A 26,457-nucleotide genomic window follows, 5' to 3' on the forward strand; every position below is an offset into this window, starting at 1 on the left:
GCGAGATCATTTATTTTTTTATTTGCTGCGTCGTTTATGGCTTTGCTGATCTCGGGTGGCATTTCGCTGGTACTAGGTAATTTGACGGGTTGTTTTTTACGCGTTAAATTTAATATTTTACTTTTGACAGCATTGAAGCCTTTAGTGGCCAAATTACCGATACCAGAAATGACAGTCTCGCCGATCTTTCCTATTGCTTTTGATGCGAATTGCTTGACCGTGGGTCCGATTTTAGGTATTACTCGCGTAACGAGACTTCCAATGATATCGCCGAATCCATTGCCGTGAATATATTTGTACACGGGCAATCGAGAGTTTACTATGCGGACCTGTTTGGGTCTGCGTTGATGTTTGTGAACAATCATATTATTTCAATTGTGTTGTTTTAATCGATGAGCTCATCGACGAGTTCCTTGTAAATGTATGAGTCGATGACGCCACCGCGGAATAATCGCTGACAAATATCTGAGGCCTCGTTGATTATTTCACGGGAGTTATTTCCGGCTCGTTTTCCTCCGATTAATACTTCGAGGCGAGACACATCGTTGACAACGCTGTCAGGACAAATGGTATATCCGCTTCCTGTTTTTGGTTCTGGAGATGGCGATGACGATGGCGGTGTCGATGACGATGTCGGTGGTGAATATATTTCTAGTGGTGAGGAGGGGGATCCAAGTGGCCAAGCCTCGCCTTTCACGATACCGTATCTTGGTTCAGGTGAAAGTACGGGACCTTTCCAGTTCGTTGGGTGGTGCAATGATAAAAAGGGGTGGAATGTGAAACCCTCCTTCTTAGGTGGTGGGCTTTCTACCGCCTTTGATTTTTTGTATTCATAAACATTCATTAAAAATTTTTTATATTCATTATCGTGATAATCTATCGGTTTTCCCAAAGTACCAAAATAAATTATCGCCGGCCATTCCCTCTCACTGACTGTATTAACAAATTGTTCTTGCAAAAATAATCGTCTCCTTTCCTGAGAATCATCCGAAGCGACTACTATTCTTGCATTATCGTCATTGATTATTTTCATGCTATCTTTATTAAAATAAATATCAGCTGGTAAATTAGGATCAATTAATACTGAGGGAGTAGTAAATTTTTCCTCCCCCATCACAGGTGGTTTATATTCGCTTGGTTGAATTATTGATTCCTGGTCGCTCTGATCTTTTTTCTTTTTTGATTTTCTCTCCTTTTTCTGAGGCGGAATTCTTTCTTTTGGTCTGGCTCCTAATTCCTGTGGTTGAAAAACTTCTTCCAATTCCTGTGGTTGAATATCTTCCTTTGGTCTTGCTTTTTCCTTCCGTGTTTTAGCTTTTTCTTCCCTTTCCTGTTGTCTTCTTTCTTTCGCTTGTTGTTTTTCTTCCTTTACTCGCCGCTTTTCTTCTTCCGCTTGTTGTACATTACGATTATATGTTTCCTTTGCGGCTATTAAAAATCTTCTGTAATATGGGTCCCTTTCGCTCGCCTGTGTTTTTTCCGCATAAACTTTATATAACATAATATACCAACTATTACGATTTGCATATCTTTTTTTTCCTATTCCAGTCAAAAATTCATTTCGAGTGCTAAAATAATCTTCCGCAAATTGACCAAATTGATCTATACTATACAGCGTAGATAGCGGTCGTGATATCATTTCCCATCCCTCATCGGTGAAATTTTCTCTTAAATTATCGATATTAAACTTCCCCTTTCCTACTCCAGGTTTTCCCACTCCGGGCTTTCCTACTCCAGATTTTCCTTTACTTATTTTATAAGCAATTGCAGGTCGTTTCTTGCGTTGTCGTGCTAGTATTGCTAATCGCTCGGGTAATATTCGTGATTGTTCCTCGATACCTTTCAACATGGGAAAAATTCCCTTTTTCCTGGCCTCCTGGTCTTTCGTATCACCAAATACAACTCGCTCGGTTGTTTCGGTAACTGGCTTTAGCCATTTCGACGATACCTCAGCAATTCCAAATTCTCTGTCTTCGTGTGCTCGAACATTTTCCTTAAATAATTGTTTTGTCGGGATAAGTTTCTTTACTGCAGCTAATTGCTCTCGCGCTAATCTAGCAGAATGAGGCTCTCCAACTATACTAGCTTTCCGACTCATATTATTTTCAACTATATTATTTTAATGTGACGTAAAATTGGGAACTGCAGCCCTATGATGCAAAATCACACTAACACAATAAAATATCCCAGACCCCCCCCCCCCCGGAAAATCTTCATTTTTTACTTGCTCGAATGCACACATAAATTGCACTCGGTGGGGATTTTACGCAAATTATTTTTCGTAGGAAGGTTTATTTCTGCTTTCTGAGGCTTCTACGGAGAAAGTTCTCGTAGGAAGGTTTATTTTGGTCTGGAACTCTGGTCTGTACAACTTCCCTGCTGCTATATATATATATATATATATATATATATATATATATATATATATATATATATATATATTAGGTCACCTATCCACAAGAGAATTAACATCATTACACTGAGTGTTGTCTGACGTTCAAATAGTTTATTGCAACTCTGGAGATTATATTTCTGATTCGATGTTGATCAAACTTGGAATATAGGCTTATATCACTAATATTTCCATCAACGCAAGCAGCGCACTATAAAATCCTTTATTATCGCTTTCTTACCCCTGTCTACTAGCAATATGATTTTCTCATTTCAACTGAATATGCATTAACCTATTTAAACAATCCTTACGAAACACTACAGTTTTATTGGAAGGTTGAGCCAGCATGACCTTTTATGCCAGGGTTGTCAAACTCATTTGCGATTGCTGGCTCGGTTGGATATAATTGTATCCGCATATATATATATATATATATATATATATATATATATATATATATATATATATATATATATATATATATATATATATATATATGGAAGAGACATAAAAATAGCAGTAAGTCATTCAACTGCGACGATTTTACAATGAAAAGAGAATGGAATGGTAATGGGTAAGAAGTACACTGGTACAGAAGTTACTGTATTATTGATTGCTTCTGCTGTTAGCTGACTCCTATCAAATTTTAGTCTGTACTAGTATGTTCCTATAAACTTTCCCTTTCCAAATACGGTTTCGATGACAGAACACAGAGCTATCTGGTGAGCAATCGTGTATTTTGCCTTCACTGTATCCTCACTTTCTTGAGCATTTCACAGCACGGTTAGTATAATGCTGTCTTTCAGCACAGTGCGCTTTGGCAACAGCTACCGGTTGCGGACAAATCAAACAGGGTGGCTTTTTAAAAGACTTAAAATATGAATTTCTCCACTTGTCTTGAATCTCACCAAATTCTTTGTCTATTTCTCTTCTCTTTGATAGAATAATTAGAGATCCATAGTACTTCGTTCAAAAATATATTTTGAGACCGTTACGAAACAATTCTCTTAACACAACCTCACATATACAGGCCAACTCCGTTGAACGTATGTAATGAATTCTTGCTATAAGAAACCTGAAATATTGACACCACTGCCCAGTTCAAAGAAGTACCTTTCTCACTAAAATATAGTTTCTGGCCCTAGAAACAATTCCAATCGATAAAGTGCTTTTACATTACGTCTTTACGATGCCTGTGCTACGTCATTTTCTGCTAGCTCTGAGCGGATTGAATCCAGTTACATTATTGTATATATCAGATGGCCTGTCGGCTAACTTCAAAAGAAGCGACACAGTTTGAAAAGACCATGACGAGATAAGTCACCAACACTATTTGACATAATCGATCTTGTCTGAGCTTATAAAAGAATGCCGACAAAACTTGAAGAGACAAATCCGCTCTATGACCTTAGAAGACGTCGAGATAATATAGAGATCTGACACTAACAACAGACCTAGTCTGCAGGCCGTTCTAATGAGTATGTCAAGCCGTGTCCGGCCCGCGGGTCGTATTTTCAAACGTAGAATATAGGAGTATCATATTACAATGTTGATAACGACGTATTGAGCGACGTCAAAGCACATCAATGAGATGATCATGTATCTGATGGGCTGAGATTTCTATCATCTGGAGGCTTGATTTTTTGACACAATTTTATCACATTTTGGAAGATAGAATTACATTATCAAGATCTTGTATGATTCAGATCATGAGCTTGATCCACCCATTTAAATGAGATAATATCGTAATTGAGTGGTCGATCCTGTTTCCACTCTCGAACCTATAACATACCAGTCTGATCTTGTTCACACTACAACATACACTTGTATAATCATGATATTGTAACCTTTTCAAAACTCGAGTAAGAGGCGTTCATATTAATAAGTCGATCAGGCATCCGAGTTTCTGAGCGTTTTACAAGTTTGGAGATTTTATTTTTCCTATGACTTTGATTAAACATGGCAAATGGGCTTGTACCATCAAGATCCCAGATGATTAAGAGTGTGAGTTATATGTGTTAATGAGATAATCAAGCATCTGATTAGACTAGCTTGACAGCAAGTTGGCGGCTTTATTTTTTATCAGATCCTAATCAAACCTGTTTAATAGTCTTGTGTCATACAAGACTTTCGATGATTGTGATTGTTAGCATATATTGTGCTCAAGCATGGCAAATAAGCGTAATTTGTCAGGGTTTTAAACTGATCCTGTAATACGTGAGATCTGTTCTTGCTATTGATGTGATTCTGCGTCTGTTTAGCTGAGTTTTTCCCCTCTAGAAACGTTAGTTCTAGTCCGCTTTTTTAGAACCTGTTTGACAGGACGTGATAGAACTTGTTATATAGGCTTTTGATAAAAGTTTTTGTAAAGGCTTTTGATAGACCTTGTTATATAGCCATTTGATAATATTTGTTATGCAGGCGTTTTATAAAACTCGTTGTGAAGTCTTTTGGTAGAACTTGTTATATAGCCTTTTGATAAAACTTGCCACATAGGCTTAATATCATAAAGATCTGGGGTGAGTTTTTTTATGAGCAAAGTCAGTTAGCACTAATTATATCATCTTCATCTTTATTATCTGACAATGATAAATAGGCACAGCTGACATGACATTAATGGTCGGGAGGACATACAGGCTCGTGTTTTAGCAATATAAAACCTGCCCGCTTAGTGAAACGGTCTGCTGTTACGCTGTGTAAGCCAGTTGAGCGATACTGGGATAAATTTGGGGCTCCTGTCATTTAAAAAGTGTAAATGTTTTGTTTGATTGTGTTCTTATAAACCAAAAAAGTATTCAGTATATCTAACATATTTTGTAAATTTTTAGCATGTATGCCAACATCAACTTGATGAGCTATTAGTACAATTTTAGAACAAATCACTCGCTCGAAGTCCTTCACCTTTTCTAAAAACTTGTATATCCAATACATAAAGACGCAAAACATACTATTACTGAAGGGATTCGTTTAAAGAAGAATATTTAACAACGAAAAATGAATTGTCTCATCAAGAGTTTAGCTTAGTTACTCTTAAATTTACATTCAGACTAAGACATACATACATACATACATACATACATACATACATACATACATATACTACCTGTAATGGTGATGGTAAGCGTTTTAGGTCCAACGTTGTAATATCCGTCATTGATGCTAACATTCAGTGTATATCCCGCCACCTTGTGTGTATTGAGATCCACACTGGTCACGATCTCTCCATCTAATATCGATATACAAACAGTTTTATACCAGGATATCACAACAATGAAATTCTCGCAACATATGACTAAAAAGGTACATTATAACAGTTTATTGTCAATACAAGAAGAGAAGTTGAGAAAATACGGATAAATCGCTGGGGAAAAAAGACACATAAGCTAAACCTATCCCCCAAAATGCACTTTACGTCAAGAATCGTCGGCATGGTGATACACGTTTCTGGTACCATAGCAGCGGTTTCTAATGCTTCCTACTAATGCAGACAAAAAAGAGGCAACACAAACAATATTTGTCATATGAAATTAGGAATGAAAAATAAAGATGCTGCCTGAAACAATTTTCTGAAAAAGACAAGTACAATGTACTTTCAATATATAGGCAAGCAGTTTTAATGAAATGTGTGTATATTCTATTTGTAAAGAAAAATAACTAAAATCATGTGCTAATGTAATAAGAAATACACCCACTAGCTAGCATCGTGAAAGGACAGGTAGTGGACGGTGTACATGTAGCAGTTACTGTGATCAGGTTGCTGTCGGCGTCGGAGGCTGATATGGTGTAAACAGATCTCCCAATCGGTGCAGTTTTCGCGCTGATGGAAACTGTGTCTGCGAAGAGAGTATTGGAAATTACACCAGACAGACGAACACAGAAGTACCTATAAACTGGCCTTTACATCCAACCGGTGAAATTCACCAGCTAACAATTTAAACTGAGCATAGTAGTTATGTGGGATAGGATAGCGACAATGAAAATTAGCATTACAGGACCCCTTGGGAACATATAGCGACAATGGAAATTTAACATGGAGAAAAATCGTGGGAACATATAGCGACAAGGGAAATTTAACATGGAGAAAAATCGTGGGAACATATAGCGACAAGGGAAATTTAACATGGAGAAAAATCGTGGGACTGTTGAGCGACAAGGGGATTTGAACATGGAGAAAAATCGTGGGAACATATAGCGACAAAGGAAATTAACATGGGATTTTTTTTTTAAATTTTAAAAAAATAAAAAAAGGGGTAGGCAATTCAAAGACTATCTCTTTTCGAGAAATATGGCTGGCCCTGAAAAGGGCCTTTGGGTTTTTTCTTCTTTTAACTTCTTAACTTCTTCCACCATCCTCTTATTTTGTCCATCATTCCTTTCTTCTTTTTCTTTTCTGTTTCCGGCAACCAGTCCGGGTGACCCATGGCTCGGAACTTCTCTTGGATTTTCATCCAGTTTGCATTTAGTTTCTCTAGTTCTTCCTTTTTCTTTCTATTTTCTTCTTCTTTTCTTTCCTTTGACCACTTTTCTTTGATCTTCTTGACCTCTTCGGTCAGCACATTCCTCATTACTTCTTCCGCTTTCTTAAGCTTGTCTAAGCCCCACTTCGCGAAACACCAATCTGTCCATTCCACAATGTCTTCTAAAAAACACCTTACACTTGTCACATAAACTATCGCTTCTTTCAACTTACCCACTTTCACATACGGTGGGTTAATTAAACCTCTGATTCTCTTCTCCTCATCCTCTATCATTTCTTTTACTATATCGATGGCTAAGTGGAGGCTGGTTACTTGTCTTGAGACGAAGTCTTTTGTCACTGCATGCCTCCATTCCTGTTCAAGCCTTTCTGCTACATTCAATCCATCCACCATCCAATACCAACTTCCCATAAGGTTGTTGTACAAAGCTGAAGCTGCTGGCATCTTCTTGTTTGCTTATTCCGTAGAATGGGCTCCAATGGCAAACACTGTTAGTTTTATACTTAAAGCGCGAACGTGAAGGAAAACATCCCCCTGAAAACATAAAATGGATCTTACCTAGATCATGACCCAACAACGCGCGTACGTGAAGGAAAACATCCCCTACTTTCTCATTTCATATAATAAAACCCTAACTTTACTCTTCACATACGCTAAGAAACCCATAATCTACTATTCACACTAACATACCTGAGCTCTTACAAACACAAACTCACTAACACATACCCTCACAATTTTTAAGAAAGAGTTAGTGTTTATATACACACTACTCTACCTACACACATTGGCAAATCTATCGTTACTTCTTTTCTAGAGTATTGGGTAGCCCTGAAAAGGGCTGTTTTTTTAAACTCCAGATGCACCTATCTAATGGTTGCACCGTCCTGGCCTGGCGCCGCACACGCATCTTCTTCCCCAGTCTTCTTTCACCTTTCTTCTAGGGAGCGCAGAGGGAGGATGATTCGCTTCAACACCCCAATCCTCTGTCTCGGGAATATTGAACGACATCCTCTCTTCTCTTTTCTTTTCTTCTTCTTCCCTCTGTCTTCTCTCCTCTTCTTCCTTCTTTATTCTTGCTTCTTCTACTATAGCCTCCGCTGATAGTTCGTTTACTATCCGCCTGGCATATTCCAGGTGCATCTGGAGTTCTAACAGTTTCACTATTCTGCTAGTCATTCTTCTGGCTGTGTTGATCAATCAACAAGGGTAGCTGGACTGCCGAACGAGTTTCAATTTATAGTGAAAGCGCGGACGTGATGGAAAACATCCCCTAAAAAACATAAAATGGATCTTACCTAGATCGTGACCAAAATCAACAACAACGCGCGGACCTAAAAGAAACACTCACTCACTATTCTAAAATTTTTTATTAATCACTTCAATAGACTATCCACATACGCAAAGCAATCCAATCTAACCCCAAATATACACCTCTAACAGCCAAAAAACTAACATCATTTTAATCTACTATCCATACCAATTTACTTGAGCTCTTACAAACACAAACACACAAACACACAAACACATACCCTCACATTTTTTATAAAAGAGTTAGTGTTTATATACACACTACTCCACTTACACACATTGGCAAATTAATAGTTATTTCTTTTCTAGAGTATTGGGTAGCCCTGAAAAGGGCTGTTTTTTGTTTTGCTATGGCATTCTTTTTTTTAGTTTCTAAGAATGCGATGTCCTCTGATTATAGACTTTCTGGCAATAGGTCTGCTTCTTCGGAAAGAGAAGAAGAACTCTTTGGTGTCGATACGGCAATCGACAAAGCCTCTGTCAGGTTCAGGTTGCTGCTGCTGCTGTTGTTGCTGTTGCTGCTGTTTTTGAAGTCTGTACTTCTCTGTCCATTCTTCTTTCTCCCTGTTCACTTCTTCTCTGAAGAGCTCTTCTATCAGGTCTTCAGTGATTTTTAACATTCTCACATTCTCTATTTCTTCTGGCTTCGGTATCAGACTGTGTCTGACCCTATGCAAATTCACGTAGGCTTCGTTGAGCTTAGCTAGTTTGGAGCACATCTTCGTAGGAGGATGAGTCGACAATGGATGGTTAGACTGGAAACAACCCCGGTTCTTAAAGTGAAAGCGCGGACGTGAAGGAAAACATCCCCCACACGGTTTTCGAGCCGCAACGTTCAGTGAGTGTCATGAGAGGGATAGTAAGAAATGAAAGAGCATCAATTCAACATTCTTATAGCTAAACAAAAGACAAAAGCATTTTTTCAAAACACAACATTTTTTTATTCAAAAATCACTTAACACTAAACAACAACATTTTTAACAATAATCCAACACTATAACATCAAACAATTTTTTTCAAATCACAAACATTTTTTTCTTCAAATACAATCTACTTTAAACAGGGCTGACAACGTTGTGAATGAAATTGTGATTTCCACTGTTGGAAATCATTAGGCCATTGATGGACACTACGTTTCCTAGCTTGAGACAAAAGATAAGCATAATGGTCACAAAACCATCGATCTACTTTCACATCGTTTCTAGCAGAAGAACGAGGATCAAAATGAGTCACTAAATGTTCTAAGGAATAGCCCAGGCTGCGATGATGCAGAAAATACACACAGTACTGTCCACACACCAAGGAATCTGTGCCTTGTAATTTCACATTATTGAATCGGGTGGTCTGAGCATTTCTTCTCATAAAGTCGATGATATCGTCTTCCAAAGGGGGCAATCCGTACGAATCGAAATATTCCACACATCCTTCTTGAGGAAAGTAAACGGCTACCCAGTGGGTTCCTGGGAGATGACTGTCGTCCGTGTTGATCACGTAAGCTTGATGGTCTTTAGGTTTGCGATGAGGGAGTTCATCTTTAGCACAGACGACAGGATTCCAAGAAGCCGTATACGAACTGTGGTTCAGAAGGTAATAAAGTTCCCAGGTATCCATCTGTGTTGTTTTTTTCTTCTTCACAGGTAATAATACGTCGTCAATTCGATTCTGACTTTTTGCTTGAAAATGTCTGACGAATAAACGGTTATTCGTTCTGTTTCCTCACTCTGATTCAGGAGAGCTTCGATACGATGGATCTCTTGAGTGGTTAATGGTGGACAAGAATGTTCACGCAAGTCTTTATACCACTGGTGCAACACGTCTTCGTTCGAGATGAGGCTCCAAGCTTCGTCCAGATACTCGTCCAATTTTTCTTCTTGACTCAACATCAGGCATTTATCGTGTTGAATTTGACTGGGATGATCGTTTTGACATCCATAACAATTTTTCTTGATCAATTCCGTCATTTTGTCGACCAAGTGTTTGGCAAAACAGGAGACTAAATGGGCTTCTTGTTCTGGCCATCTTGACTTCATCATGATCACTTCTTCCACAGTCTCCTCACATTTCATGTCCAAAGTTTCTCCACTAGGTAAAGAGGGATAACAGTCTTCCATGGTTTCTAGTAATCTAGAATGACTTCTCTCAAACTGTTGATTTCTATGGTATTGTCGAATTCTGCATACAGAATGACGTTCACCGTTTCATCAGGGATTCGGTTTGCAAATTGAATTTCCACACGAATCTGGCCAGATTTTATAGGGTGGAAATGTCCCTCGTCGCTGCCTTGGTCAGGAGTGAAATCGAAAGCCCACAAAGCATAGCCTCCTGTGTAATCCTCGTACGTAATACCGTGACTGGTGTTGGTTCCTAACTGGCCGGTGGCTTCGTACAGGGACAAGTACGATCTCAAGTAATTCTTCTTCTCAAAGTCAGGTTCGAAAGGTCGGGTACACAAGGTCTTGCCATCGCGACTGACTTCGATCTTGGACACGCCAAAGTGTTGAAAGTGGAAAGGATTTTTACCCAAATCTCCGTTGAAGGCTGTATTTTCGACGATACCAACGATCAAACGTTTGGGTAGCTGTCCTTGAAACAGATGATCTTCGATCATGGATCGTTGTCCCTTGGGAATGGTGAAGGTTTTCACTTCCACGCGTCGGATGGGATACTTAGCGGTCGTTCTGCTCAACGTCTGACTGATGTCGTTACCCACTTTAGGTAACACTTCTACGCGTCGTACGTAGAGCCTGGCTTCCTCGATGACAGTTTTGCAAACAGTTTTACCTATCAAATGGAAAGCGGCACTGCTACGATTCAGTCTCAGGCGGACATTGACCCCGTTTAGCAAATATTTCTCTTGTAACCACATGTCCAAATGCAAACGATCCATCAGTTCTAAACTCTGTCCATCTTTGATTCTCTTTCTTCGTTCTGTAAATCCCTCATTGTATGGTTTATCTTTATCATTTGTAATAATTTCGAATTCTTCAAACTGGCCTGCTTCGTCAGCTTCCCATAGCACACAGGCATTGAGATGAGTGTTCTTGGCATCTATTCCGTACGTCAAGAGATTTTCCAGGTACGCTCGATAAGGGTAAGTATCCATGCTGCTGCTGACCAGTTTGTTGTTCAAGTACAAGTCCACTCCGCTAAACAAGGAATGCATGAAATTGTTGACGGGAGCTATTACCTCATCGCCATCTAGGGTCGAATTGTCCTCATCGACAACTTTGACTTTCAAGTACAAGTAACTGCTATTCAGATCGATGTAATCTTCGGGCTGTCCTTTGATTTCAAACTCGATGGGAGCTGAGGCTGTCAATGAGGAGACGGGGTGAAATTCCACCCACTGGGATTCTTGCATCGTCATCATGGTAGGGGGCATGGCAAACAGATCCAGTTCTGTCTTGGAACAAGCGCAAGATTCTCGGTGCATCATTTTTTTTGTCTCTTTTCTCAATAATCGAAAACGTCTAAGTCTCGAACGGTTCTTCTTTTCTTGGCCTTTCCCGCTTGAAGTCTGGTGAAAGGGTGTTTTCTTCTTCGTCTCTTTCTGCCTTGTCCTTGCTGAATGCTTGACTCGGTAGCGTGCAGGGCATTTATAGGTGTGTCTCGTCGGCCTAAAATGTCTTTGCCCGTTTGCAGCAAGACATTTTTGCCTGCCCTCATGAAGGCTTCTTTAGGGTTTTGTTTGTCGATGATGACATTTTGGAGAAATTCTTTGCCTTGCGTCAGTGCCGCATCTTTCAAGGCGTGCAATCCGCGTGTCACCATCGGTTTCAACACCGGGGCCACCGAACGAAAGGCCGATTTTAACATGTCTCCTAAACCGTGTCCTCGCTGCTGAGCCACCCCTCGGTACACTGGATACATGACTTACGAGTCGTGAGAGAACCGTTTTCGAAAATGGAGTTTCACCGTGACTTTTCCTTTGGTGAATGGAATATTTTGTCCCAAATCTCCTTTTATAGTAATGTTGACCGTGTCCAAATACGACTTGCTGACCGGCAAATAGTGAGGATGGACAAATTCGCGGTGGACGTGGTAAGTGTTTCCACCTTCCTCGTCAACGTTCGTGGTAGAATCCACTTTGAAAGGAATGACACGCAGTAATGGCACAGAGGTGTGTCCCACCACGTTATACTCCACCACATCGGAGTACACGAACATTAAATTCATTCCTTGGTTCAGTTCTCCCGGTTTTCCAAAAGCTTTGTAAAAATCCATATTACTGTTGATCTTGGGGCTCCAATTGTTTGTGACCATTGTTGAATGTCCACCCAAAATTTCAAACAAAATACCATTGAACCTGAAGGACAATGAGTCCGTATCTGGAAATTTCATCAGTAAGCGACGAGCCACTTTATGGTACTCCAGGGTGACACTTTTTTTGACTTTGTTCAGGGCTTTGCCAAAGGCGAACTCGAACCTGTCCACAATAGTGTCCACCAAATGTTGACCACTAAAATAAAACCCTGCTGGAATTTTCACGGTGTAGATACTGAAGGTTGGTTTGCTGGCTGGTCTTGTGATCCCTGAAAACCCGATGTCAGTCATGGCTTCTTGTAATTGTTGGTTCAGGATTTCCACCTCAAAAAAGTTTTGTTTTTCGGTGATGTTTTGGATTTGTGTAGGGTGAATCATTTCTACTAAAGCCACTTCCCAATGGGCTTCGTGATCTAAGGGGATGGCTTGAGGTAATTTGGCCGTGTAACAGCACAACGTGTTGTGGGGAAACACCTCCATGGAACTGTCACTGGGTAAAGTTAAGTAAAATTGGTTTTGGTGACTCATAATTCCAGAGTTCTGTGGCTGTCCGAGGGGATATTACTGGACGTCAGAGGTGTGTCTCCGCCCAAAATGGGGTTCTGGTTGTGGTTGTTGGAGTGGTGACTGGCACTGGCACTGGACACAACGTTCCCGTTCGAGGAGAATATCAGGGAGGGATTGGGAAGCAGGTAACCGATGCAACTGCTCAATAAAATGGTCCACAATTGTTTGTCTCCTTGTTGCAAACTCAAATTGGCGATGGCTGCCCCGATGACACAATACACCACGAAGATTTGGCAGAAAAAGACGATTTGCGTTTTAGGCACACGTTCTCCACACCACACCCACAAGGGTTGTTTTTGTAAATCTTGCACAGAAGAACTAGGTGAAGGAGGAGTGGTCGACGTAGCTGCGTCTGCTGTGTGAAAGGGCATGATGGTCACTTCTTTTTATAGTCGATGACTTGCGAAGCGTCGATCCAAGAATCGAAACTGGGTGGATATCCTTTCCAACGTACTTTGACTTCTTTGACACGTCGTTTGCCCACTTTACGGGTTCTGCGTTCGAGAATGCTTTCGATGTCGTACACGTCGTCTTCTTTTTTGGTGACACGTTGTAACTCGGGCAAATAAAACGTTCCTTTGAGCACTTCTCCGTTCATGTCTTCCAATTTATAGACGGCAGGATGACGGCCATGCACTCGTCCAGTGACGCGAAACAATTCGGTCGTCCAGTTAGGTAAGTAACCTTTGTCGAAAGTGCGTTTGGTTTTGCCAATGCGCACCCAATCTCCTACGGTCAACTCTCCACTTTTCTTGGGGACAGCCCTCGTCGGGGACGTACCGAACAGACGCTCAAACACCAACACTTCGTTGTCGGGAGTCACGTCTTGCGGGGCACGTCCGATGCTTCGATGGTAAGATTGGTTGTACGCTTGCACCAGATGCGGTAAGATGTCGATGTACTTCAGAGTGTGGTGATGCGTAAAATATTTCCACATGCGTTCTTTCAAAGTGCGTTGAAAACGTTCCACGATGCTGGCTTTGGTTTCGGGATTCTCGGTGGTAAAAAAATGAATGTCACGTTTCTTTAATTCTTTTTGGAAAGCTTGGTTCAGAAATTCGGTGCCTTTGTCCGTTTGCCATCGAAGAGGGTGACGACCGCTTTGTTTCAACACCCGTTGCAGGGCTCGCACTAACTCGCTGCTCGATTTGGAAGTCAAGGGCACGACCCAAGCAAATTTGGAAAAGACGTCGATGACACAGAACAAATATTTGTAGCCACGATTGTAGCTGGCCAAATGAGAGACATCGGCTAAATCGGCTTGCCATTGATGATCGATGCCTTCCACTTGGGTGCGACTTCTGGCAAACTTGCGTCGAATGGGTTTGTGTAAAGTGTAGGTAGCTTGTTCTTGTAACCATCGTTGCACTTGAGGTAAACGGAGACTTTTCAGTCGCGTTTTGGCAGCACGATACAATTTTTGAACTCCTGCGTAACCTGCAGGATGCGAGGGATCGTAGTAAATGCTAGCTAAGACTTTTTCCATTTTTTTTGTGTTGATTGGTGTGTTAATAAGGCACCCACTCTTGGAAGAGGCTACTCTTTTTCTCTTGGGGTATTTTCTTGGATTGCAAGGCTTTGCGTGTGCGACCGGCAATAGGTGTCGAAGAGGAGGAGGATGTCTGAGCGGGGGATATCGGTTCTTGTTTCACTTCTGTCTTCACTTCTGTCTTCACCTTCTTTTTCTCTTGTGAGGAAGAAGGGGTGGCCATCATCTTTTTAATCCATCCAATTCTGGAGGTAGGTGGTGTTGTTAACTTGCGTACTTTTTCTGGTGGAGTTTGAAACCCTTCTTCTTCTTCTTCTTTTCCTTTTTCTGTCTTGGTCACGGGTACTGGTGGTACTGGTACTGGTACTGGTGATGGTGCTGGACTTTTCATCAAGGTCTTAAAATCTTTCAGAGTGGGTAGAGCTGTTTCGTCTAAAGCTTTCTGGTGAAAGAGTTGCAGTCGTTGCAAGAGTTGACCGTACTTTTGCGATTTTTCTGTTTCGGACAAATCTTGGCGATCCAGCAAGGATTGCAATTCGTGTTGTAACTGGGACATCTCGCTCAAATTGGGATTGGGAGGTAAATGCGGGGTGCGTTGTTCTTGCCACCGATGGTATTCCATCCATCGTTTGTAAGGCACTAAAGCTAGTTTTCGTCCTTCCATGGGGTTGTCAGGGGTCGATTCTGAGATCTTGGAACTTCCGAGGCCTTTTTATCTTGCTCCCATCAGTCCTCCCAACATGGTTCCCAAGACTCCTTTCAGTATGGGGCCTAACAAGAGAGGTAAAATACCTCCACGTTGGACCAACATCTTCTTTTTTTGACGAATGGGAATTTTCTTTTGAACCATTTGGCGAAGAACGTGACGATGTTTGCCTAAGCATTGTTTCTGGTGTTTGGACAAAGGGATCGTGCCTTTCAAAACGTTCAAACAACATTCGCACACGGTATCGATGACCTCTTTGGAGGCCGTTTGAATGAGTTTTTTTCGTAGGGGTGAAGAAGCTTTGGACAGGACAGATAACAGGTCCCCATGTTTAGCTAAACGTGGTGGCAGTCCTTTCCTTTTCTTTCCTTGGGGTTTTCTGGAGGGTGACATTTTTTGCTTGTGGGTTCCGGGACATTCACCGAACAGACACTAACGTCGATGACTTAACGCACACCCTTTTATCTTTTTTTTGGGACTATCGCTTTGTCATAAAGGTGACAATGTTTTTCCCAAAATCACCAAGGAATCCTCCCCTTTGTTGATGCCTCTTTTTCTTGGAACGACTGTGTCTTTTCTTAGGGTAATGTCGATGCTTGGCTAAGCGCTTTGTCGGATGACGCGTCTGCCTTTGTCTCTTTCTTTTGTGGCTTCTTGGAGGTGACATCTTTTTTACAAGTTCACTGATACCCCGACTTGGTCACAGGCTCTTTTTATACTGGAACGCGTCGCCACTGATTGTCTTTACGTTTTATCAGTTTGAGGACAGGCATGACACGTCGTGCAGGGGTACGCAACGGACTAAATCGAGCCAGTTCTTGCTTGGACAAATCCAGTAAACTTTGTAACATGCCCGATCTTTCTTGGACTTTGATTTTGGGAGAAGGTACTTTGTGAGCAGCAGCCACTGCCACTAAATTGGAGGGTCCTGCCACTGGGGAAGTTCTTTTGGGGGTCATCAACGGAGATGTTCTTGGTGTGATCAACGTCTCCAAGTACTCTTCAGTTCTGGGTGTCATCAACGGAGAAGTGGATGAACGTGAGGATGCCGGAGACGCAGTCACTGCCGTGGCAGGTCGTGGTTTGCGAGTGTAAGGTTGCGTCCTGGCCGAAGTGCCTCTCTTGCGACTAGTTTTCTTCTGTGGACTTTTCTTTTTCTGGGGACTTTTTCTCTGTTTCTTTTTCTGGGGGCTTCTTTTCTTTTTCCGGGGTGGTGGTGTCTGGTAAGAGGAGGGTCCTGCCACTGGAGAAGTTATTCTTCTTGGGGACCTGGTCTTTTTCTTTTTCTTCTTGGGGCTTCGTTGGACTTTTGTCTTGGGGATAACTTTGGGGGCATTAGGATCCCATCTTAAGAGTGAGCGAATGATGACCCCTCCTAGAGTACCGCTCCCTCCAGGTTTCAAAATGATTTGTTTTTTGGTTTGAGTGTCGATGCGGGGATCGGCCAGTTGGACCAAAGCGACTTTGTTTCGATCGAAAAAGCGTTTGGTTTGATGAGGAATCTGAATGATTCCTTGGAGTAATTGACGTGCCGTCACCGTGAACCATCGTAAGACTTCTTTGAGACTAGCTTCTAAGACACGGGCTCGTGTTTGTGGATTTTTTTCTCGACTGATGCCATACAAGGCACGAATCAATTTGACGGGAAGATGCGACTGAAGGGACGTCATGTTCACACTGTGTGAGACAGACGAAAAAGGGTCTGAGGTTTTTATAGATTTTTTATGGGGAGTGAAATGAAGTCGAGGACGGAGACGTGTACAGGACAAGCCCTCCGTCTTGGCACCAGTGGTGAAACAAGTGGGTACGAAATCGCAAATCCTCGGGGGTCGTAGGTTTCAAATCGACGAGTAAATAGGCGTGTGGCGTTTGAGTGGCATCGTCGTACGCCTGAGTCAGCCAAGGCGTTCCTAACTGTTTGGCTAAGACTTGCACTTGCGATTTATCTCGAGGGCTTTTAAACAAGACCACGTAATGCGCATTGAGACTGATGGTGCGATGGGCTTTACTTTGTTGAAACAAATTTTGGGTGATGTAAACGACACTGGCATTACGGTGATGCCCTTTGCGCGTGAACCACAATTTAATTTCTTCTTCGTCTTCTCCTAACATGTCGTCGAAAATGACCAAATGGGTTTGACGGGAGTCAGAGACGATGCCGTCGTCTTCTTTAGGAATGCCTTCCACAAACACGATGGAATCACCTTGACTTTCTCGCAAGAGGCTGTACGCCGATTGCCACTCTTTGTAACACCACACGATCCGTTGAGGGGGCCGATCGATCAAATGATGTTTATGTTCGATCAAACGTTTGACGAATTCGGTTTTGCCTGAACCGCTAGGTCCAGCAATGAGCATGTTAAAGGGATGGCGAAGATACAAAGCCTCCCAACTGGCACGATCTAAGTGTTCGTCGATGACTTTGACAGTAGAGGAAGAGGGAGCAGAGACAGCAGAGGTAGCCATGGTGTGAGAAATGTCACTTGTGACACGAAAACAAACAAGACAAGAGTTTATATACTTTTTCAGAACACGTTTATTGAATGTTTTTTTTTTCAAACATGAATACGAAAGACAAAAATACATAAAAGCCAAAGGCTTAAGAACAAGGATAAAAGGCACATGATAACGATGAACGTGGAATAAACACAAGTGTCTGTACAACAATCACATCTTTTGGGTAATGTTCTAACCAGTTCAACAGGGGGTAAGGTCACACAAGTGTCCTCCCGAAAGGGTCTTTCAGGTCTGTCCACGACAGTCCTGTCCTGGGTGACGGGTTCTTCTGGCACCGTCACTAACACGGGTTGAAAAGTAACTTTTTTCCTTGAACAACTCTCGTGCATACTGGGCCACTTCTTGGGTCCAAGCCTCAAAATCCCATTCTTTCCAGGCACGGACATCTGTCCAATGGGGATGTAAGTCACAAGCTACACACACATCGTCATACACGTCTTGGGTAGCTAAAAGTTGACGAATCTTTTTTTCCCGTAGAGGTCGAGAAGTATCCAGATGAAAACGCAAGGCTTTGAGCAAAAGGAGTTTTTCGTGACCATTTAAGGCCATGGAGGTGGTAAGTACTGATCGTAAAGAGTCCACAAAGAATCGGCTGGTAAACGAAATCCCAAAAAACAAGTCACTAAGACACACACCACTTGTCGTCCCAAATTGAATGGATACAGTTCTTGTAATAATCGATGGTAATGATCCACGGTTTGAATATGGTCATTGAGTTCCTTCCACGGAATCTGTTGGATGACATGTGACATAAGTCGTGGCATGGCAGCCTGTTTTTATAGTCTCTTTGTTTCGGAAACAATACACGTACTTTCTAACCAGAGATCTTCGTTCTCCAGTAGGGAATCTAAATCTTGCATACTGTAACCGAAACTTCAGAGTTCGTTTAGAAGTTTCCTCTTCCTCTAAGTGGATTCCACGTAAAATATGTTGATAATCCTTTAACTTGTCTTCCTCAATGTATTGCTGTAGGTGAATCTCGAAGTAACCAAAATAATGAACATTTCGATCATTCACTAACTCAAAGTGTTGAACAAGGTCTGACCACTGAAACAATTTCTGACGAATCAGTTCTCTTATACCATTCAGGTACCAGTGGTTAAAGATCTGGTGACGTAACGGATGCAATTGTTCTTTACGTTTCACTTGTATTTTCACCAGCTCTCGGTAAATGCGTTCTCTCAACTCCACAGGCAAAGCACGAATGTTCTCTAGCAAAGTATCCATGAATAGGTCATACTAAATCCTCTTTGGTCTGACACAAGAAATGTACTCTTTGCACAAACATGGTTTCACTTCAGTGTCGAATTTAAATCGTTGAGTCACTAATCTACACATGACAATTCGTTCAGAAGTTTCCTCTTTCACTAAGTTGACATTGTGTTCAAGATGTTGGTAATTCGTTAACTCTTCCTCTGGAATTCGATGCAGTACGTTTACAATGTAGTAACTACAATCGTCCATACCAAACCAATCCTTTTTATAACCAGGAGGTCGTTCATCAATGTCTGTCCGATGGAACACTTTCAATTGAATCAGTCCTTGTATAGCCTTCAGGTACCAGTGGTTCAAACACCGGTGACGTAACGGATGCAATTGTTCTTTACGTTTCACTTGTATTTTGACCAGCTCTCGGTAAATGCGTTCTCTCAACTCCACAGGCAAAGCACGAATGTTCTCTTGTAAAGTATCCATGAACAGATGATTATGGTAAGAAGTTACTTCAATGTCTCGGTCCCACTAAGGGTAAGTAATGACAATTCGGTGACCATCGAGCATGTTCTACGTAGGCCGAATCTTGCGGTTCCCAGTGGTGAAGTGTCACATCGCAACTGAAGCACCTGACTTTATCTCCTTCGCCCAAGTAGAAAAATCCGGCTCTGGCTAATTCTTCGGGGGTCGGTCCTCCCAGATACTTTGGCCATTTTCCTTTGAACGATTGAAGACGATTTTCAAAGTCGCAGTATTCCGACAAACGCACAGGAAACGAATATTCGTTTTTCACAGGTTCGTTTCGATGAGGGTTGAGTGACATGGGTAGGAGTTTGCTCAAGGCTGGATGACATCCGTAGGGGGGTAGACGTGAAGGTGAACATTCCCCTTTAAAACGAAACCCAGTAAAATGTCCAAGAGGACGAGCGGCATCACTTTCGCATCCGACAGGTTTGACACGCACAGCATCACTTTCCATGACAGGGGTAGGGGTACTAAAGTTCCCATGATGCTTTACGGCATCGCTCAGGTCACAACGTACAGCATCGTATCCATCGCAAGGCTCACAATCGCACTCGTCTGCAAACTCCGTTACGCAATTACAATGGTAACCACATGGACAATCGCAGTCTCCTTCCGGACATTTTCCGTCGCAATGCCTGGGTCTTATCCATCCAGTATTAGTCACACTAGAGGAAGATACAACTTTTTTACAATCCCCAAACTGGAACGATGTCTCTTTCAAAGTATTCATCTTGTTTGCTCGGTCTTGGTAGTCACAATGAACTATCGATCTTGCCTAGGGTTCCTTTTTATATACAGACCAATACCGACGTGACCGTACGGTAAGGTGAAATGATTGGGAAGTCGAACTCGCTTCTGGTACACGATTTGATAAACTTTTTCCAAAGGTCGACTGACGATGTGGTGAGTGGGTAAACGTACAATCTTGTTCGGTTGATAGGTGGTCACTTTAAAGTTTCCATCCTCTCCCGATTGCAAGGCTTCTTTCAATACCCCAAAGTTGACCACTCGACTGGTACGATAATTCAGAGTCAGTCCTTTCACTTTGCACGTCGTGTGCACTTCTCCTTGTTTGTCCCGGTATTCGTAGCCGTAATTTTTGGGACCGCCACTGACGAAACTTAGAATCTTGTCGTCGGGATGCTCGTCTGTCCAGGCTCCTAAACGGTCTCCTTCGATGTCAGGGTGCTGTTGAATCGGGTGATGGATGTAAATGCAACTGTCCGTGTCAAAGTACAGGACGCGTTCTTCTAACAGTTCTAAAGCTTCGTACAATTTTAAGCGAGCATGGGCTGTCACGTAAGCCGCAATGATGACATTTCCAAAAGGGTCGTCTTGTACAAAGTCCAGATCTTCTTCGTAATTGACCAAGATCAAATCCTCTCGAACGACGTCCACGTGTTTCATGTATTTGGTTTTGTCGTGAATCATCTGAAAGTAGCGGGAAGGTTCTGTCAAATATTCCGTCTTGGGTAAACACGGGCGTTGTGCCATTTTACCCCACAAGCAATTTAACATCACTTTGGCAAACGATCGCCTGCCTTCGTTTTTCTCGATGTGGTCTAAAGTGATGCCTTCTTGTTCGTAGTATTTCTCTTTGAATTGTATTTGGTCTTCGGGAGTGTGACACCAGGAAGGATAGCCGCTGGCTTCTTGCTTCAGTTTCAAAAAGGCATCCACGTAGTCTGCGAAAATGCCTTTCTGAGTGGGGTCACCCTTGTGGTATTGTTGTGTCTTGGGAAAGTGGCAAATTTCGTACACTTCTAACAGTTGGTATCCCATGTCCAAAGCTTTGAACAATTCTACGCTGACCCAGGTTCCCGTCAAGGCCCGTTCTTCCTGGCTGTGATGACAAGGCTGGTCTTGGTTGCACGTTTCGGCACAAGTACGGCACAAGGGAAACATCAGTTTGCCTTGACAATGGTGAGGTAAGACGGGATGGTATAGGTTCGTGGGAGGCAAAACTTTACACTTGATCAAGCCTTCGTATTGTCGAATGTTGACCAGGTCGATGTGTTCCGTCAACAATTGCGGGTGCCCTACAGGAAAGCGACAATATTTGCACACGTAGGGATACAGCGAACACACGTCCAAGTATTTGATTTCTTCTCCTTTCTCTTCGTCGGCTTGGTACAGCAAACAGGTGGCATTGGTCCTTCCTCCGTACAAACTATCCCTCGGGTTCAGCGAGTCCATCAGCTTGTAACTTTCCACGAGGCGTTTAAACTCGGGATCGGTTTTCATACGGTGATCGTACTCGTGTTCCCACATTTCCACCACTTGGTATCCTTGCTGTTCTAACTTTAGGCGTCGCTGACAAGTGTCCTGGTACAAGTCTTCCATGGTTCGTTGCAAAAACTGATTTTTAGTGCCACGGTCAGGGTAGCAGACGGGACATCCGTGAAATAAGCAACCGTTAAACTCGTACACGATCTTGGGGTTTTCTAAGTCCCAGCCATCGACCGAATACGTTCCGATGGTCTTTTCGCCCCCTCCGTTGCGGGCATGCTGAATCCACTTGTCTTCCTTGTCGCACAAGTAATGTAACCAACGTAGGGCTTTGACCGAGTATTGACGTTTGACAAAGTGGGTCGTTTGAGGGCTGATGACAGCCACGGTGTTTTCAGGCATGAATCGTTGTCGATACACTAGGGAACACGCTTTGGCAATGGTGCAAGCTTCTTTCAAAGGATCCACCCCTCCGTGTTCCATGAACAGTTCTCGAAATTTTCCACAGCAACGCCGTAAAATGTCCACGTCGGAACGACAATACTTTAGCATTTCTTCCTGAAAGTCGAAAGGGTCCGAGGCGTGAGCCTGGTACCAAGCGTAGAAAGCTTCTCGTTGTTCGGTACGCATGTTGTCGGGGTCGTAATAGTGAGCCTCAGGTAAATGGGGTAGAACGGCGTGTTGATTGGCTTCCGTATTGAAAAAGTGTGGAAAGTACCCTTTAGCCATTTCTGTCATTCCAAACGTTTTAGGCATTCGGCTCAAAGGCATGGCCAAATAGCTCATCGAATCTTTAAACTGCACTTGTCCCACTTGCATGAAAATGATTTTGGCTCCGTTCAAAGTGACTTTAGGACGTTCGGTGCCATGTTCCGTATAGTACCTCAAAAGAAACTGTCCATCGTATCCGGAGAAATTGTGAGCCATCACTGTGGCATGACGATGACAATCTCGGTAACGTTCGATGTCCTCTTGGCTCCATGTCTTGTCGACGGGGTCTAAGACCCATTGGGCAAAATCGGCTAACGTGTTCGGTCCTCGAAAGATTTTTTCACGCCCTCCAGGAATTTTGCTGCAGTGAGGGCAATGACTGAAGATAGGTTCTTGAATACACTTCTCGCACGCTCGATGAGCCACGCAGAAATTAGGGATGTGAATGCCAGTCTCTTGCATGCATTCGAAATCGAAAAAGATGAAATTGCCTTTCTTCTTGTGACCGTCCTCTTTCTCTGGTGGGGGTTGGTATTTTTGCACGTAACATTGGTGTTCCAAGTCCACGATGTGGTGACAAATGTGACATTTTTTCTTTCCTCGACATACGTGTGCCTTGGCATTGTTGGTAAGTATGCCTTGTCCACACGTAGAGCACAATCTCAGGAGTTGACAAGCACATTTCTTCTGTGAACCTCGTGTTTTCAAATGTTGTTGGTAACAGGTAGGGCTGACAAACGTGCGCAGACAAGTTGAACAAGGCACTGGTTCTTCGCTCAGACAGGGTGGAGAGGCCAAACATCCTGGGCATTTCGATCCACAATGCTTGTGTTGCTCTCGATTGTTATAACCATAATCACATTTCTCACAATAATAACCGTATCCTAGGAATCCAGTGATACTGGTAATGGTATCGAAATGGTCATCGTGATGATAAACGTGAATGTATTTTCCGTCCTTAAAATCTTGCCCTCGAAACAACAAAGACCCGCGCACTTCTTGAGGGTGCACTTTCAAGGTGTATCGTGGAGCTAGGGCATCTTGCAATTTTTGCATCTCAGGTATGCCACAGGGTGTGTCTTTGGACATGCCAGCTTGTCGTAACAGGAGTTCTGCTTCACTTCGTTGTTTGGCTCGATCGGATCGTTGAATAGTTTTCCAGGTTCTTTTCCATTCTACCGTGTCGTTCTTGTTGACATAGGTTCGTCCCACCACGATGGCACGGGCTAAACACATCTGGTCATGAGGATTGTGAATTTGGACAAGGCTACGCTTAATGCTGCGAAGGTCATTCACCAATAACATCTTTTTGCGTCCGGTTCCTTGAGGAGGAGAGACGTGGGTCATGTCCAATGTGGCTTTTCCATCGGTGATGTCAAACTGGTCATTAGATTGTTGCACGTGTTGAATCTTGTCCATGACTTTGGAAGCGGTCAATTCTGCAGGGGTGCTAAACTCGATCCAAACAGGGGATTTCAAACCGTCGTGTTGTATGGAAAGTCTCAAGCGATCGTCTTCTTTGGGTTGACATTGTCGCTTGAGTGCAGTGAGCAGAGAATCCCACACTCCGGTGATGAACCCTTCTGCTTTCTCTAACGGTACTTCGGACTTGAAATCTTTAAACTTCACCGTGTATTTGTAAGCCGTGGTTCTAAATTTTCTAGAGGAGCGCTTTTCCGTCTCTCGAATGGAATAGTATTTTTCAGGGTTGACTAAGGGTGGTGAACTTGGTTCAGAGGGTTCTGATTCTGGTTCACTCATGTCCTCTTCAAAATCACTGGCATGAATTTGTGCCAAGATTTCAGCCCTGGTACGAGGCGATAGATCACGTTTCTGCCTCTTACTTTCTTTTTCTTCTTTCTTCTCGAATGAATGGGATCGTTTCATCTTGAAAGCAAAAAGTCAAATGACTCAAGTTGAAACACCATGAGCTACTTTATAGTCATAGCAGACCAGCGTATATAAAAGGGTGTGTGTCTTGTCCTTTCACTATTCATTTCACTCTCAAGCCGAGCACAACGATGGAAGAGACTAACCAGATGGAACGTTTCGTCAGAGCTTTGCGAGGGGTCATTAGAAAATTCTCTTCAGACCAGCCTACGGACTACTCTCCTTCCTTTCGAGATAAAAGTCAAGATACTTGCTATATCTGTCAGAAGAAAGGGCATTGGTCTTCAGAGTGTCCAGACCGTCAAAAAACAGGAGCTAAAAAAGACAAAAGTCAAGATACCTGTTATTATTGTAAAGAAAAAGGACATTGGTCTCCAGATTGCCCAAAAAAGAAACAAGAGGAGTCAGAAGAAAAGAAGGATTCTTCAGAAGAAGAGAGGGATTCTTCAGAGGAAGAAAGCAGACAGGTGAAGAAAAAGAAACAGGAGAAGAAAAGAAGAAGGGAAGAAAGTGAGGAGGAAGAAGAGGAAAAGAGTGTGACGGTGAAGAAATTCAAAAAACAGAGAGACTAAACAAGGAGAAAGAAGAAGTCAATGAACTTTTTATTAAAGTGTTGTGTTGTGAATTGTGAATTGGATTGTAAAAAATGGAGAAAAGAATAAATGAATGATATAAGGTAAGAGTCTTTGAGTTATGATTTTAAAATAAGAAGCTACACTCACGCACTCATACACAGACACGTACTATAAGGGTAAAATGGGTGGGTTATTTTTTTTGAGTTATTGGCAAATTGAAATTGTATTTCTTTTCGAGATATGTGGGTGGCCCTGAAAAGGGCCTTTTTTACGATGTAGGGGTGAGTTTAAGCAATCAACTTTAACTGTCTTATGCCTTTGCCACGGCCAAGGCCTACTTCTGGACTGCGTAATGTTGATGATGATGATAATGATTGGGTTGAAATCACTAAGGGTGGTACGGTAGGCTTAGTCACAGGGTTGACGTGTTTAGCTCGGGAAGGTCGTATTCTCTTCGGTCGTGATAAAGAAGTCTGATACATTTGTTTCAGACTTCTTAACTCCGCTAAAATATCCAACAGTACCGTGACCGTTTGATTTTCACCCTCTTGTTTCTTTGCTGCTACTTCTTCTTGCTGTTGTTTTTTTCTTACCTCTTCTTCTTGTTGCTGTTGCTGTAAGAGAAAAGCCTGTTCCGCTTCCTTTTGTCGTTGCATAAATTTCTCCAATTCTTCTTTCTGTCTCTGTCTAAAATTCTCCACTTGCGGTAATGAAGAAGGTAACGAAGGTTCCGGAACAAATTCTTGCGAGGAGAGAAAATCGACAAAATCCCAATTCACCTCTTCTGAAAGTAAGTCCGGGTTCCCTTGGGCGGTCTCCGCTGCTGGTGCACCCCATTGGATCGTTTTCTGAGTTTCCGTCATGTTGAATCACTGTCGCATAGATTGACTGCACACAAGCGCTAACAGATCTATATTGACTACGTGACGTCACAGACTGCTCTCTTCGGATTGGATGCGGGCTGACTGAATTCTGTAACGCGTGTTCGGATTGGTGAATGAACTCAATCCGTTTCAATCCTACCTGTCCCTATAAATAAGCGCAGTTCAGTGCATTGATTCACCTATTGTAGGAGCCTCAACATGTGGACCGACGTTGAATCTTCAACCCTTGTGTCAACAATGATGTTCAGGACGGACATACTCATGTATGTCCGATCCAAGTGGACCGTTGTCCACAGGACCAGCAGCAGCCTGTGGATAAGAAGAGTCTATATAGAGAGACAAGGTTGCCTCAAGAGGACTCTGATGTATGGCCCTGCTGTAAGACGAAGTTTGAGGACAAGAAGATGTCGCAAATGCCCTTTATGTTAAGGGCATATTAACATAAACCAAAGGCCCTTTTCAGGGCCAGCCATATTTCTCGAAAAGAGATAGTCTTTGAATTGCCTACCCCTTTTTTTATTTTTTTAAAATTTAAAAAAAAAATCCCATGTTAATTTCCTTTGTCGCTATATGTTCCCACGATTTTTCTCCATGTTCAAATCCCCTTGTCGCTCAACAGTCCCACGATTTTTCTCCATGTTAAATTTCCCTTGTCGCTATATGTTCCCACGATTTTTCTCCATGTTAAATTTCCCTTGTCGCTATATGTTC

Source organism: Sinohyriopsis cumingii, chromosome 8 (genome assembly GCF_028554795.1).
Source record: "Sinohyriopsis cumingii isolate HCF-2022 chromosome 8, ASM2855479v2, whole genome shotgun sequence".
NCBI classification, from domain to species: Eukaryota; Metazoa; Mollusca; class Bivalvia; order Unionida; family Unionidae; genus Sinohyriopsis; species Sinohyriopsis cumingii.